The 15,136-nt window shown below is 36.3% G+C and overlaps 1 protein-coding gene across 5 annotated transcripts in view; it reads left to right on the forward strand.

Annotated features, from left to right (window-relative positions):
- The window catches only part of pde10a (phosphodiesterase 10A), a 145,718-nt gene that overhangs the window by 82,450 nt on the left and 48,132 nt on the right, over positions 1-15,136 (forward strand). The window lies entirely within an intron of this gene.

Genomic DNA, 15,136 nt, shown 5'->3' on the forward strand with positions numbered 1-15,136 from the left:
TTAACAGTCATGATAACGTGAAAAAATATATACATCATTACACTTCATACACCTCTACTGAGCTTGTGTCTGTGTTTATGTAACCTGAGCAGCAAAGACTGCAGAAGGCTAAAGGGTTAGCGCACTGGTGAAAGTATGGGAGAGAGGGCCTGCTGGGTCCTTACGGGTCATTAGGGCTGTTAAAGCGGGACTGGCTTCTCTGTGCGCAGCATGCTTCGTGCCGTGGCCCGCTCCACTCGACCCATCACATCCATCAAGGGCCCACAGGGTTGGCGGCCGGCCCAGCTCAGCTACTGACGTCAGAGCCAACCTCTAGGGGCATGCAGTCGGTCGGGAGGGGGACTGGAGGAGGGTGAATGTGTCGCATTTTGGGAATGTTTTCTGCATGAGTGCAGCAGTGCTCTCTCACAAGCAGCCGGCTGATGGTTAACCTCGGCTCTGCTCTGCAGGCTGGGCAGCGGGATTTTTCTCAGGCACCGTTTCAACATCAGTCTCTCTGTAAACCATGTGTGCCAGATTCTGTCTTGGCCTGTGATGCATATCAAGCAGTGCTTTGAATTAGTATGCATGTTAGCTTTCGAATTCTTTGTGCACGTCAATGCTTTTTTCTTTTTCCACTGACTATCGATTAAAGCATATGGCTTAAGTGTGGTTATGTGGGTTCAGTCAACCAAGACACATTTTACATTTCATATATGTTCATCATGTTAACATTGAGCATTGAGTATAGTGTTTTTTGTGTAACAATAATTACCTTTTTACAATACACACTGTTTCATAGCAGCTTCAGGGAAATAATAAAAAAAGAAAAAATCATGCTGTACAGCACAGTGGAAAAAAAAAAAAAGAAAAAAAAAACCCCTGAATTTACCTTTTGAAAATGTTATACTCACAATTTGATTGCTTAATCTCAAAGTGTAAGCAATTGTTTAAATTTGGGTCATTTATTCTTCAAGTTTTACTCCAAATGAAATTTTTTGTTTTTTGCTCACTTTTACTTTTATGTTGAAAAGGCAAGCAAGATGAAATGAAAATTACCCCAATCTTTACTCACCCTCAAGCCATCCTAGATGTGTATGACTTTCTTTTTTCTCATGAACACAATCAGAGATATATTAATAAATATCCTGACGCGTCTGAGCTTTATAATGGCAGTGAGTGGGATCAACGAGTATGAGTTGAAGAAAGTGCCTCCATCCACATCCATCCATCATAAACGTGTTCTAAGGTTTATTAACGGGGGGTTAATAAAGGCCTTCTGAAGCGAAGCTATGCCTTTGTGTAAAAAAAAAAAAAAAATCCATATTTAACAAGTTATGAAGTAAAATATCTAGCTTCCACCAGACCACCTTCCGTACTCAACTTACAAAAAAAATGTAAAACTCTCGCAGTTCAAAAAGCTTACGCTACATCCTACACCTTTCCTACCTAAAGCTTAACTGACGCGCAACGCCAGTTCTGTTTTTTCTGTAACTTGAATACGGAAGGCGATCTTCTATATATTACATATACATAATAATACCTAGAATATATATAATACAGTGTTCCCGTTTGATTACTTAGACTCTGGCGGCCCATCATAGTGTAATCTGTGCTGCCACAGTTTTATAATGAATTGAAAATATTTTAAAATTTCTTATAATAACAAAAAAGGTTTTTGCGCCATTGCTTTGGCAAAGTAACTGTCAAACGAACTAAAATCGAATGCGTAATATGGGTTTTGGCCATACCAAATCACAAAAGCCTGTGATTGAAATAAATAAGTATATAGTCTATCAAAGAAAACTTTAGGATGACCATGGCACTCTTTCAAATTAAAGAGCCTTTATTATCTGATGGCTACATACAAAAAATCTAAAAACTCTCCAAGGTGTTTTGGCCCATGTCTTCTTTAGGGAGCGTATGGGCTGAAAGCATGCCATGGTCATTGTAAAGTTTTCTTTGATGGACTATTACAAACCTTAGACCATAGAGTACCTTGACTGGATACTTCTCCCATAAGATGCACTCTCTTCTATTGGACTTTGTTTTAAGTTTATAGTCTGTTTGTGCTGCATGTTTCAAAGTGAACTGTGCACTTTGCTTACGCGATCAGCTCGTGATCTGGTGTTTTCCGTGTCTCGGAGTGGCTTAGTTCACAGTAGTAGAATGCAGTGAATTTCTGCACGTGCTGTTTAGCATGCATTTGGGAACGTAGCGTGCACCAGTTACGCATCATTTTCACATTTGCATAATTTCCAATATTCTTGTGGGAAGATGATTACAGCATTTCATGAGATTTGTAACAAGACGTGTTTTTAATCCTGTTTTCACAGAAACTGTAGGTTTCTGCCAAAATAAAAGCTCAACTACAGGTTCAGTCAAAATAAAAGTTCAAGGATTTGTTTCTTGCAAGTGAAGAAATTAGGACAAAAGTATTGTAATCTTCTTACTGTAGCGTAAGCTGAAAATATACTCATGAAATATTCATTTTTTTTATTTTACAGTTCATTTGTTTTACAATGTTTGGCTATTACTGTCATAGGAATAATAAGAAATATAAAAATAGTATTATTATTGTTAACATTATTATATTCTAATTGTTTGGCTTCCTAAAACTTCCGTGTGAATCTAATATAGACTGAGGGACCGAGAGGGTCCCTAGAGGGACTGAGGTCCACCCACCACAGTCTCACAAAATCCTATGGGAAACTGTAATATATACGTTTAATTTCTGAATCAAGAAATTTGATTCATTGCAAAAGACATTTTATTGAAATGAATCAAACTAAAACAAATTGTTGTACATAAGATACTAGTAAGACACTAGTAACACTTTATTTTCATAGATCTTGAGGATTGTGAGTTAGTAACATAAAGGACAAAAAAGCAAGTTTTTGCTTAATTTGACATTATAATCAAAGTCACTGCAAATAAATTATGAACATTTAATAAATCACCCTGTCCTATGATGAACAGGCCTTAAAGGGATAGTTCACCCAAAGGGATAGTTTATGACTTTCTTTCTTCTGTGCAACATGAAAGAAGATATTTTGAAGAATGTTTGAGTTCCACTGTATTTTTCCGAAAAAAAAACAAAAAAACAAATCTTTTGTGTGTGTTCAGCTGAAGAAAGAAAGACATACAAGATTGGATTGACATTGGAGGGTGAGTAAATGATAGAATTTTCATTTTGGTTGAACTATTTCTTTAACGTTATGTTGTACACTTGGAAAATTATTGCATTTATGAGGTTCAGAGAACAAGAGACAATTAGTGCAGGTTACTCACATGGCTCGGGTCATAAAGAGAGAAAAACTTAATAAAAAAAATCTTATACTATTCCTTTGATAGGTCACAAGTGTACTTGTGAGATCACTGATTAGTTTTAAAATAGATTGTCCTAATCTGGTGTGCTCCACGCTGTCTTGAGCTGTGGAGATACCCGGACATCATATGATTCCACTGTTGTAGTGTATGTGAGAGCATCATTTCAGGCCTAGCGGCAGCACCGTCGGCAGGGCCAGTGGCTTCAGTCCATGTGATGCTCTTGGTATCTGTCTCTTCCAACTTTCGCAAATACTGTGACCTGTAATTCCTGTAGCATGTCAGGCCCTTTTGCAATTCATGAAGATTCTACAGTCAAAGTACCATCAGCATTTATTTTGTGTTTGAGCATTGTCTCACCCATATACTGTATATAAATATTTATAGTGTATATTCTCTATCTCTTGAATGTGCTTCTTGGCTTCTGCAGTTACCTCTGCATTAAAAATAAGGTGTTCCAACTCTGACAGTGTGACATTGAATGGCTTGTCAAATCAATAGGCTAAAGGACAAGACCTACTGGTGACATCTAGCTCTTTCTAATTCTGTCTCCTTCAAGGATTTTCAAGGATAGATCTTTTTGCTTGTGATGGAGAATGACTACTTACACTACAGAGGTCAACATCTGTTCAGTTAGACTCTGTGGGTTAGATCCTTTATTTATTTTAGGATAGCTTATTACTGTTGAAGGAGCAGCTTTTCTGTGAAATGTGATCAGTCATTTTTTTATGTCTTGTGACCATTTTTACCTTGGAAGCACACATTTCCCAACACTCTAGCCTTGAAATGTATTCAAATTTGTGTTATAAAAGCTTTTGAGCAAATAAGCTATAGCTCTTATATGTGTATTTTAAGTGTGTTTATTCTCTATCATATTCTGCTCTGTATATATGGCTTAGGCTCCTCCTTTAACCCTCATGTTGTATTCGGGTCATTTTGACGTGCAGAGGATTTTCTTTTTGCTGTTAATGTTATCGCATTTGACTAAAACTTACTGACTTTATTCACACAGAGTATAGCTACTTCCCCAAAAATCTTTGAGAATTTTTGTAATTTATATAATATATATATACAGTACTGTGCAAAAGTCTTAGGCACGTCAGTATTTTCACTCCCCAAAAAAGGTTTTAAGCCAGTTATTTATATCTTTTGCTGTAGTGTGTCAATAGGAAATATCCGTTCACATTTCCAAACATTCATTTTGCCATTAATTGTAATAATCCAGTGAGATTTTTGAATAACCAATAAGACTGATAACAGCCGGTGCTCCACATGGAGATCAGAGCTCACCATCATCAAATCCGTCTGTGATTACATGAAGAAACAGATGAAACTGGGACAAACTAAATCCAGAGGAACTGTGGCCGTGTCTCCAAGAGATTTTAAGAAACCTGCCTCCAAAGCTACCTGAAAAATGATGCCCAAGTGTACCTGGACAAGAGCTGTTTTAAATGCAAAGTGTGGTCACACAAAATATTGTTTTGATTTAGTTAATATAAGTTAATTGATAAATAATATCTATTTATAACTTTAATTTTTAAAAACATCTTTCACTTTACAGCATTTTTACACAAGTGCCTAAAACTCTTCACAGTACTGTATCTTTGCAGGCAGGTTTCTTCAAGCATCTTAGAGACACGGCCACAGTTCTCCTGGATTTAGTTTGTCTCAGTTTCATCTGTTTCTTCATGTAATCACAGACAGATTCGATGATGGTGAGATCAGATCACTGTGTGGAGCACCGGCTGTTGTCAGACTCCTTGTGTATTCAAAAATCTCACTGGATTATTACAATTAATGGCAAAATGAATGTTTGGAAATGTGAACGGATATTTCCTATTAACACACCAGCAAAAGATATAAATAACAGGCTTAAAACCTTTTTTGGGGGGTCAAAATACTGACATGCCTAAGACTTTTGCACAGTACTGTATATATATGTATGTGTATATATATATATATATATATATATATATATATATATATATATATATATATATTACTTTTGTAATGTACTTTTGACTTGGAATATAGCACATAAATCAAGTCACATTTATTTACATGTAGCTCTTTATACAATATATTGTTTCAAAAGCACCAATATGGGTTAAGATTAAATCTAGATTAAATCAAGGTATGTATAATAATTCTGTTGCACCAAACTTCACACCTTGTTTAAAAATAAGCAGGCTTACTTTAAATCATCATGTTGACCCTATAGTTCAAATTTACATTTAAGATAGATTAAGTTTAATCTTTTTGCTACATAACTTTAAACTCAGATTTAAATCTCAATTAGGGATTAACTTTAAAGGTGATGAGGTGAGTGCCACTGATCACGACCACACCTCTCCTTTCTCATGTCTGCTCCACATAAAGTCTTGTTTATACTTTATCCTGGCTCCGCAGTGCAAGCCTCCACTGACTGCACGCACTCCTCCCCAAACGGACTTAGCATTTATACTTGACGTGCCCGCCGTCACACTATTCTTTGAAACAACAGGGGGCAACTCGGAGTAACTGTCCTCTAAACCATCAGAAAGCAGCAGTGAGAAGAAGTTAGATACACACGTGATGATGTTTGTTTTTATTACACTTCACCAAACCCAAAAAAAAAAAAAAAAAAGCACACGAAATGGGGTTTCATGGACTCAGCACGCACAACCACCCACATCGCGATGATGTCATTTTCGTGCTTGTGCGGACGCGGCGAGTATAAACAAAGTCCCTTTCAAGGAACGTCTGTACACTCGGCGGCCATATTTGCAATGCCTCCAGGCAGCTATTTCAGGCATCCAAGACCAAGTCCTATCTATTTGAATGGGGGAATCCTGAAATTTCAAAAACTGCTTGGCGAATTCACAATTAAATAACATATTTCAAATCAGCAACAAAATCTGACATGAACTGTCGCATAAATGTTGTTTCTTATGCTCAAATAGTGTGAAAACGCTCATTTTTCAGGCTAAAACAGTCAACGCGCATGTGCAGTCTTAATCGCGAGTCTCCGGTTTCTATGAGAACCGGAGCCTCTAACAGCAGCTGCAGTGACGCAATGACTTTACCAATCAGCGATTGGCACTTTTACTTAGAAGGCGGGATGTATTCCGCCATGTTGCGCATTGCAGTTTCTCCCATTCATACCTAATAGGAGTGAACCGTCTTTTTATATCTATAGTCTTTGGTATAATCCAGGCTTGAGAGTCATGAGCAGCAATTAAATGAGCAGGGTGGCGCTGTCACAAGCGGAGGTATAGTGCGTTCAAGTCATGTTGAAAAGATCATATTTACAAGCTGAACACACATGAATGCCACCACTATGTCGTAAATACGAGAGGGGAGCTCAGGATTTTCTTTAAGCCCCGATCTGTAGGAGATGGGAGCTTTTCAGTGAGAAACATGGTGGAACACAGCAATACTTATAGGTATTAAAGGGTTAGTTCACCCAAAAATGAAAATAATGTCATTTATTTCCCACCCTCGTGTTGTTCTACACCCCTAAGACCTTCGCTAATCTTCGAAACACAAATTAAGATATTTTTGATTTAATCCGATGGCTCAGTGAGGCCTGCATAGACAGCAATGGTACTTCCTCTCTCAAGATCCATAAAGGTACTAAAAACATATTTAAATCAGTTCATGTGAGTACAGTGGTTCAACCTTAATATTATAAAGTGACGAGAATATTTGTTTTGCACCAAAAAAAAACAAAATAACGACTTTCTAGTGATGGCCAATTTCAAAACACTGCTTCAGAGCGTTATAAATCTTTTGAGTCAAATCAGTGATTCGGATCGCGTATCAAACCGCCAAACTGCTGAAATCACATGATTTGGCACTCCGAACCACTGATTCGATTCGTAAAGCTCCGAAGCTTCATGAAGCAGTGTTTTGAAATCAGTCATCACTAGATATTGTTAAAAAGTTGTTATTTTGGGGGGGGTTTGGCGCATAAAAAATATTCTTGTCGCTTAAAGGTGCCCTCGAAAGAAAAATTGAATTTATCTCGGCATAGTTAAATAACAAGAGTTCAGTACATGGAAATGACATACAGTGAGTCTCAAACTCCATTGTTTCCTCCTTCTTATATAAATCTCATTTGTTTAAAACACCTCTGAAGAACAGGCGAATCTCAACATAACACCGACTGTTACGTAACAGTCGGGGGTGTACGCCCCCCCTAGTGAAAAAAAAGTATACTAAGTATACTTGCAGCAAGACTAATTATTAGTATATTTCAAGTGTATTAATGATTAGTTCATTTAAAGTGTGCTATTTTGAAACAACTAATTTTGTACTAAGTATATTTAAGTTGAAATTAAGTAGTATTAAAATACAACTTTAAGTATATTTAGTATACTTATGTGTGCTAAATTGGAACAACTTCAAGTATACTTAGTACACTTTAAGTATATGTCTGTGTAGGGACTAATTACATGCTTGATTAGTGATATTAAAGTGTACATAATTTGTGTTATAAGTATACTTTATTTGTGTTAAAAGTATATTTTTTTGTTATAATATACGTTGTATTATAAGTATACTTTATTTCTGTTATAAGTATACTTTTATTTGTGTTATAAGTATACTTTATTTCTGTTATGAGTACACTTTGTGTTATAAGTACACTTTATTTGTGATTTAATTACAAAATAATTACGAGTGTCTTCAGAAATCACAAGCAGTATACACTGAATATATTATTTTACAGGTAATAGTATATACTGTATGCTCAGTACCTTTGGCTTATTCCAAATATTAAACATTACACACTTTGCAGTCAATAACAATACACTTTGTCATTACTTATACTTTGTATAATATAGTCAACATTTGAAGCGGATCAAAACCTTTAATCAAAGTTGTCCTGACTTTTTTGATCCACTTCAAATGTTGACTACTGTACTTTGAATTACATAATCTCACACAATACAGTTGTGCTACTATTTAAATACAGTTGAACACATTTTCCCAAAGTTGAATGCATTTGTTTTCAAGGCCATTAAAATAAATAAAATGTAAGAACATCACTAATGAAGAGACATATTTCATTGACAAATCCAATAGTTTTTATTTAAACTTAGATTCAGCAAAACTTACCATGTTTTTCATTAAAGAAAAAAAAATATTGGACCATGGTGACCCTCTATACACAAATACAAATTACACATTATATTCCATTTTCTGATGATCTTCTCATTGTGTCTGATGGCACAATGATGACCGCAGAGACTCGTGAAGAACAGCATCTGTTGACAGAATATACCAAATATATAAGACAGCATGTTCAACTCTTTATTCACGTTTACAATAGTCTGTCTAAATCCTACATTGAACCAATACTATTTTTGAACAGTAAATGAGGATTAGCAGCAGGGAACTGTATCAGAATGGCATGTCGATATTGTTTTCGGTAACGTTACATAGTCAAACATAAAACACTTTATGAATTAATATCGTACAGAATACGGGCCGATTTGACCAATCATACGAATGTTTTGGTGCTGCATACAAACATGTGCAATAAACCACCACACAAAAACTCAAAAAGGAGATAACAAGCCGAAATATCGCTCTCCGTTTGTTAAAGGAAATAAAATAAAGTTTGTTAACTGGTAGACTACAACTCACCTCCCAATAGCAGCACTTTTCTCCGGTTCTTTCAGGATCGCGTAGGCCATTAGATTAGCCTGTTGTCGTCGCCATCACGGTCATTCTGCGATGTCACTTGATTGAACTGGTCAGAATCTCCAAGATTGAGCGAAGTATTGCGCTTTCAGTGTTTAATTAAATAAATTATACATTGCGACATTATACTTCACCTGAGTGACAGAGCGAGGGGATTCAGACGACGACCGTGACGTCAGCAGCTCTGATTGGCTGAAGGCAGTGAGCAACAAAATCTGATTGGTCACAGACCAAGTTGAAGAGACATTTGAATTCCGATAAGTTTAACCACTCGACATATTTTTTCGCATTACTTGTGCAGCTGGTGTGTTGTTTAATATTGATTTGTGTGTACGATTGTAAAATGATTATGCCAGTGTAAACTTAATAAACATTTACACATATTTGGAAATTGTATAGGCTACACTGCATACACTAAATGGGCTTGTAATGCATTCATACTGAAATAAATAAGCACAAGTAATATAATGAATTCCAAGGATGAAGAAGTAAACTTAAAAAATATACTCAAATTTAACATTAGATACACTACAACTTCAGGATATTAAATAATGTATTTTTTAAATATACTTTCAGTGCATTGTTACAATGATCATTTTCAGCACACTGTTAAAATATACCTGAAATATATTTTTATAAAGTGCAAATAAATACACTTTTAAAAAAATAAACTGAACTTACACTTCAAGTATATTTTTCTAAAATATATTTTTTAGAAAATATACTAAAGTACAATTATTTTAAAGTGTGTTAAAAGTTGCATTGTGAAAATATGATACTAATATACTTTTTATATATTTAATGATAGCACATTGTTTGTTAGTATATTTGCAGTGTACTATAGAAAAAGGGAATATATTTAAAATACAATAAAGTGTACTTTTTTTTCACTAGGGCCCAATATTTGCATATGCCAGCCCACGTTTCCAACATTATAAAAGGCATTAGACAAGGGCAGCCAGTATTAACGTCTGGATGTGCACAACCATATCATCAGACTAGGTAAGCAAGCAAGAACAATAGTGAAAAATGGCAGATGGAGCAATAATAACTGACATGATCCATGATAACATGATATTTTTAGTGATATTTGTAAACTGTCTTTCTAAATGTTTTGTTAGCATGTTGCTAATGTGCTGTTAAATGTGGTTAAAGTTACCATCGGTTATTACTGTATTCACGGAGACAAGAGAGCCGTCGCTATTTTCATTTTTAAACACTTGCAGTCTGTATAATTCACAAACAACTTCATTCTTTATAAATCTCTCCAACAGTGTAGCATTAGCCGTTAGCCACGGAGCACTATCAAACTCATTCAAAATCAGAAGTAAACAATATAACAGTATACAATACTCACATAATCCGACGCATGCATGCCGCATGCATGACGAACACTTTGTAAAGATCCATTTTGAGGGTTATATTAGCTGTGTAAACTTTGTTTATGCTGTTAAAGGCAAGTGCGAGCTTGCATACCCATTGCATTAAATCAAAAATATCTTAATTTGTCTTCCGAAGATGAACGAAGGTCTTAGGGATGGAGAACGACATGAGGGTGAGTAAAAAATAACATTATTTCCATTTTTGGGTGAACTAACACTTTAAGCAGTGACATTGTCAGGATTTTCTGTTTACAACGAAGTAAGCTAATTGCCTGCACAAAATATGATAGCATTATAATATAACAATATAATATATGACAATAAAGTTTACAGTGGCTTCATAAATTAATAATAAAAAAAAAAAAACAGAACACACCTGATGCACATTCTTTGTACTTCATTTTCTAGAAGTAGAAGTGCTGTATTTTTGAGAAAGTACAACGCCATCTTACTCCGACGAAAGTGACTTGAACGCACCTGCCGTCGTAAACACAACTTCCTGCCTCGTAAATATGAACTTTACAGGAGGACTTGAAAGCACCAATAGTCACACTGAGAATCACACCTGTTGTTTTTTTATCTGTCTATTTTTAAAATAAGTTTTGCTGCCATATTACTCCATTAATCGATACTGATACTTTTTCCAGATTTGTAAAAAGCCATAAGAGCTCTGTGATATTTCTCTGTCTGCTTCATTCTATTGGTCTCTCTGTAATGGAGTTAGCAGTTTACTGTAGCAGTTGATAAAGACAGTTGACATTTTATACATTTGTGCTTTTTATCTACAAGAGCTACTTAACACTATATGGACAAAAGTATTGCAGCATACCAGTTAATTATTGAATTCAGACAATTGCATTTACAAACATTTATGAAAAAAATAGATCGTTCTGAAGAGCTCAGTTAATTCAAGCATGGTACTGTGATAGGATGCCACCTTTACAATAAGTCAGTTTGTGAAATTTTATTTCTGCTGCTAGTTTAATTAATATCAGCACAAAAAATGTGTGGCGGGAGCTTCATGGAATGGGTTTCTATGACCGAGCAGCTGCACGCAAGCCTCACATCACCAAGTACAACGCCAAGCTTCATATGAATTAGTGTAAAGTACGCCACCACTGGACTCTGGAGCATTGGAAACGTGTTATGAGGAGTGACAAATCATGCTTCTCTGTTTGGCAGTCTGATGGGTGAGTCTGGATTTGGCGGATGCCAGGAGAACATTACCTGCCTGACTGCATTATGCCAACTGTAATGTTTGGTGGAGGACGGATAATGGTATGGGACAGTTTTTCAGGGGTTGGCCCTTTACTTCCAGTGAAGGGAGTGGTTTGAGGAATGCCCTTTTCTATTCCAGCATGACTGTGCCCCACTGCACAAAGCAAGGTCCATTAAGACATGGTAGAATAAGTTTGGTGTGAAAGAACTTGACTGGCCTGCACAGAGTCCTGACATCATCTTTGGGATGAACTGGAGCCAGGCCTTTCTCATCTAACATCAGTGCCTGACATCACAAAAGCTTTACTGGTTGAATGGGCAAAAATTCCCACAGAAACACTCCAAAATCTTGTGGAAAGCTTTACCTATATTAGCGATAAACATTACATTAATTTAATTCTTATTGGTGCAACTTACTCTTAAAGTTGCCGTAGAACGTTCTTTCACAAGATGTAATATAAGTCTAAGGTATCCCCTTTTTTTAATACATTTTTTTAACTGCCTACTTTGGGACATCATTAACTATGCACCGATTCAGCGCACGGCCCCTTTAAATCTCTCGCTTCCTGCCCCCCCGAGCTCTCGACTATAAGTGCAGTTATACAGTGCATAAACAAAGTTCACACAGCTAATATACCCCTCAAATGGATCTTTACAAGATGTCCGTCATGCATACTGCATGCATGCGTCGGATCATGTGAGTATAGTATTTATTTGGATGTTTACATTTGATTCTGAATGAGTTTGATGGTGCTCCATGGCTAAAGCTAACATTACACACTTTTGGAGAGATTTATAAAGAATGAAGTTGTTTATGAATTATACAGACTGCAAGTGTTTAAAAATGAAAATAGTGACGGCTCTTGTCTCCACGAATACAGTAAGAAACGATGGTAACTTTAACCACATTTAACAGTACATTAGCAAAATGCTAACAAAACATTTAGAAAGTCAATTCACAAATATCACTAAAAATATCATGTTATCATGGATCATGTCAGTTATTATTGCTCCATCTGCCATTTTTTGCTATTGTTCTTGCTTGCTTACCTAGTCTGATGATTCAGCTGTGCACATCCAGACGTTAATACTGTCTGCCCTTGTGTAATGCCTTGAACATGGGCTGGCATATGCAAATATTGGGGGCGTACATATTAATTATCCCAACTGTTACGTAACAGTCGGTGTTATGTTGAGATTCGCCTGTTCTTCGGAGGTCTTTTAAACAATTTACATAAGAAGGAGGAAACAATGGAGTTTGAAACTCAGTGTATGTCTTTTCCATGTACTGAACTCTTGTTATTCAACTATTCCAAGGTAAATTAAATTTTTGATTCTAGGGCACCTTTAATATAACCTTGAAAAATGAATCAATTATGAAATGTATTAAATTGAAGATGTAAAGCAGCTGTACAGATGTGTCATTATTCAGCTCAATTTTGATCAGATGTTGCCAATGTTGCAAAGTTCAATTATGAAACAATTTCAATTCATCTATAAGCAGCTCTGCTGAAGACAATAGTGTCATTGTTCAGCTCATGTTCAGTATTGATTCATTTTAGTTCAGTTTAATAATGGTGTCGATTTATCCAGCTCAATTCAGTTCAAATTTTGTTCTTATCTGCTAGTGTCAGTGCAGTTAAATCCATAATATTACAGAATATGAATCGTTTTTTAAAACCCCTTTTAAACAATATGACATACATACTTATTTTAGTATATTTTTATGGTTCTTTTGTATTCTTTTTGAAGCTTGAAAGCTCTGGTCACCATTCATTGTTGTAAAAGAGTGACCACATTATTTACAGTTTCTCCTTTTGTGTTACACAGAAGAAAGAAGTAACATGACGTATGACGTGAGGGTGAATAAACGATGACAGAATTATCCTTTTTGGGTCAACTAATCTTTTAAAGGTGCTAAAGAGGTTCTTTTTGTCGACTGAGTTTTTGAAATGAGCGCATGGGTAAGAACAACCCCCCTCCTTCACAGCTCATTTAGAGGGAACGCCTCCCAAAACTCGTGCACGAGTATCGGAACACGAGTGTTTACCACCGGCATTCGCTGTGTTATTAAGCCGGGCACACATTTAACGACTAGCTAAAACATTCTGACTATGCTCAACATACAGCGATTGTTTCCTGCTCCTGAAGCAGATTTATATACTTTCACATGGAATTTGAACACCGACTGTAATCGCAGACTGAAAGCAACTGGCTCTGACTGGACACGTTTGAGCGCGATCAGTCATAAGTATCAATTTACATTCATAATCGGCCTTACAATCGTTAATAAAAGTGTGTGCGTGACTTTAAACCGTGGATTCATTATGTCGGACTCACCGCAGGTGGCTCATAATCTGCAGTTGTTACTCCTGTCTCCTGACAAAAACATTGCATGCAGCGCCTGTGGAGTGTGGAAAGTTACTGGAGCGCGCAGCCGCGCGTCTCTCACATGGATCGTCATGGCAGTGATTGACAAGCCAGAGGGCCAATCGTTTACGCAATGATCGCGTAAACGATTGGCTGATGTTTTTTAAGGCCCTACCTCGTGCACAGATGATGTATATTAATATTATTACTTTCAGTGCACCTAATAAATAGTCTTTTATCAGTTAGTAAAGACAGTTTCAAGTAATATTGCAAAAATGTATAAAACAAAACATCCTCTTTAGCACTTTTAATACTAAGTGGTAGTTTTTTTGTTGTTGTTGTTGTTTTCAAATCCCTAACCCTAAATATTAGTAAGCACTACTAATACATAATATGTGTTGTGTTATAGTGTGTGTACAGTAGATGAAGTGCCTGTGCTTTGGTTGAGACTAACAAGGACCCCCAAGGCCCCAGTGACGTCAGCTCCCTGCACCTTATTCTCATCTAGTGTCCCTCTGGCCCTGTTTTCTTCTCACACATATGCAGTCTTTTAGTAATTGATAAATCCCAAACCTTTCGCTGTTCTGCCTCAGGAGAAATGCTACATCTGGACTGGTCCTGTGTCACGTTGTCACATACACACACATGTGTGCACAGTGCGATTCATGACATACTCATTCGGTCTGTCTTTAACCTAATGGCCTTTGATGACCTTAGCCATTAAGGAGAGCCGGCAATGACGTGTGCCTAGAAAATCCTGAAATGTGCTGTAATTCAATAACAGAAGAGGAAGCTGCTTGAATGTGTAGTTTGTGTCCAGCTTGGCGCCAGACAGGGAATGTCTGGACATATTTCAAAGAATTTCTAAGAATTCATTAATACATTCTGTTCATTCATTAAATTAGTGATAATTGCATTCACCATTTTATCACTTTCTTGGTTCAGTGTGGTACATTGCCTAGCACTCCATTATTAAACCATTAATCTATTTTTTGACGCGAAACAGTGTTTTACTTCCGTAATACCATATTGACGAATTTTCAAGTGAAATGTAAAATTCAACAAGAATAAAACATAGAGCAGCTGTATCCATCAGATATTGGTTGAAAGGTGAAAGTGGTTGAAAGTATGGGTTGAAAATAAAGAGCTTGATGATGTCAGTCATTTAAAAA

Source organism: Megalobrama amblycephala, linkage group LG10, assembly GCF_018812025.1.
Source record: "Megalobrama amblycephala isolate DHTTF-2021 linkage group LG10, ASM1881202v1, whole genome shotgun sequence".
Classification (NCBI taxonomy): Eukaryota; Metazoa; Chordata; class Actinopteri; order Cypriniformes; family Xenocyprididae; genus Megalobrama; species Megalobrama amblycephala.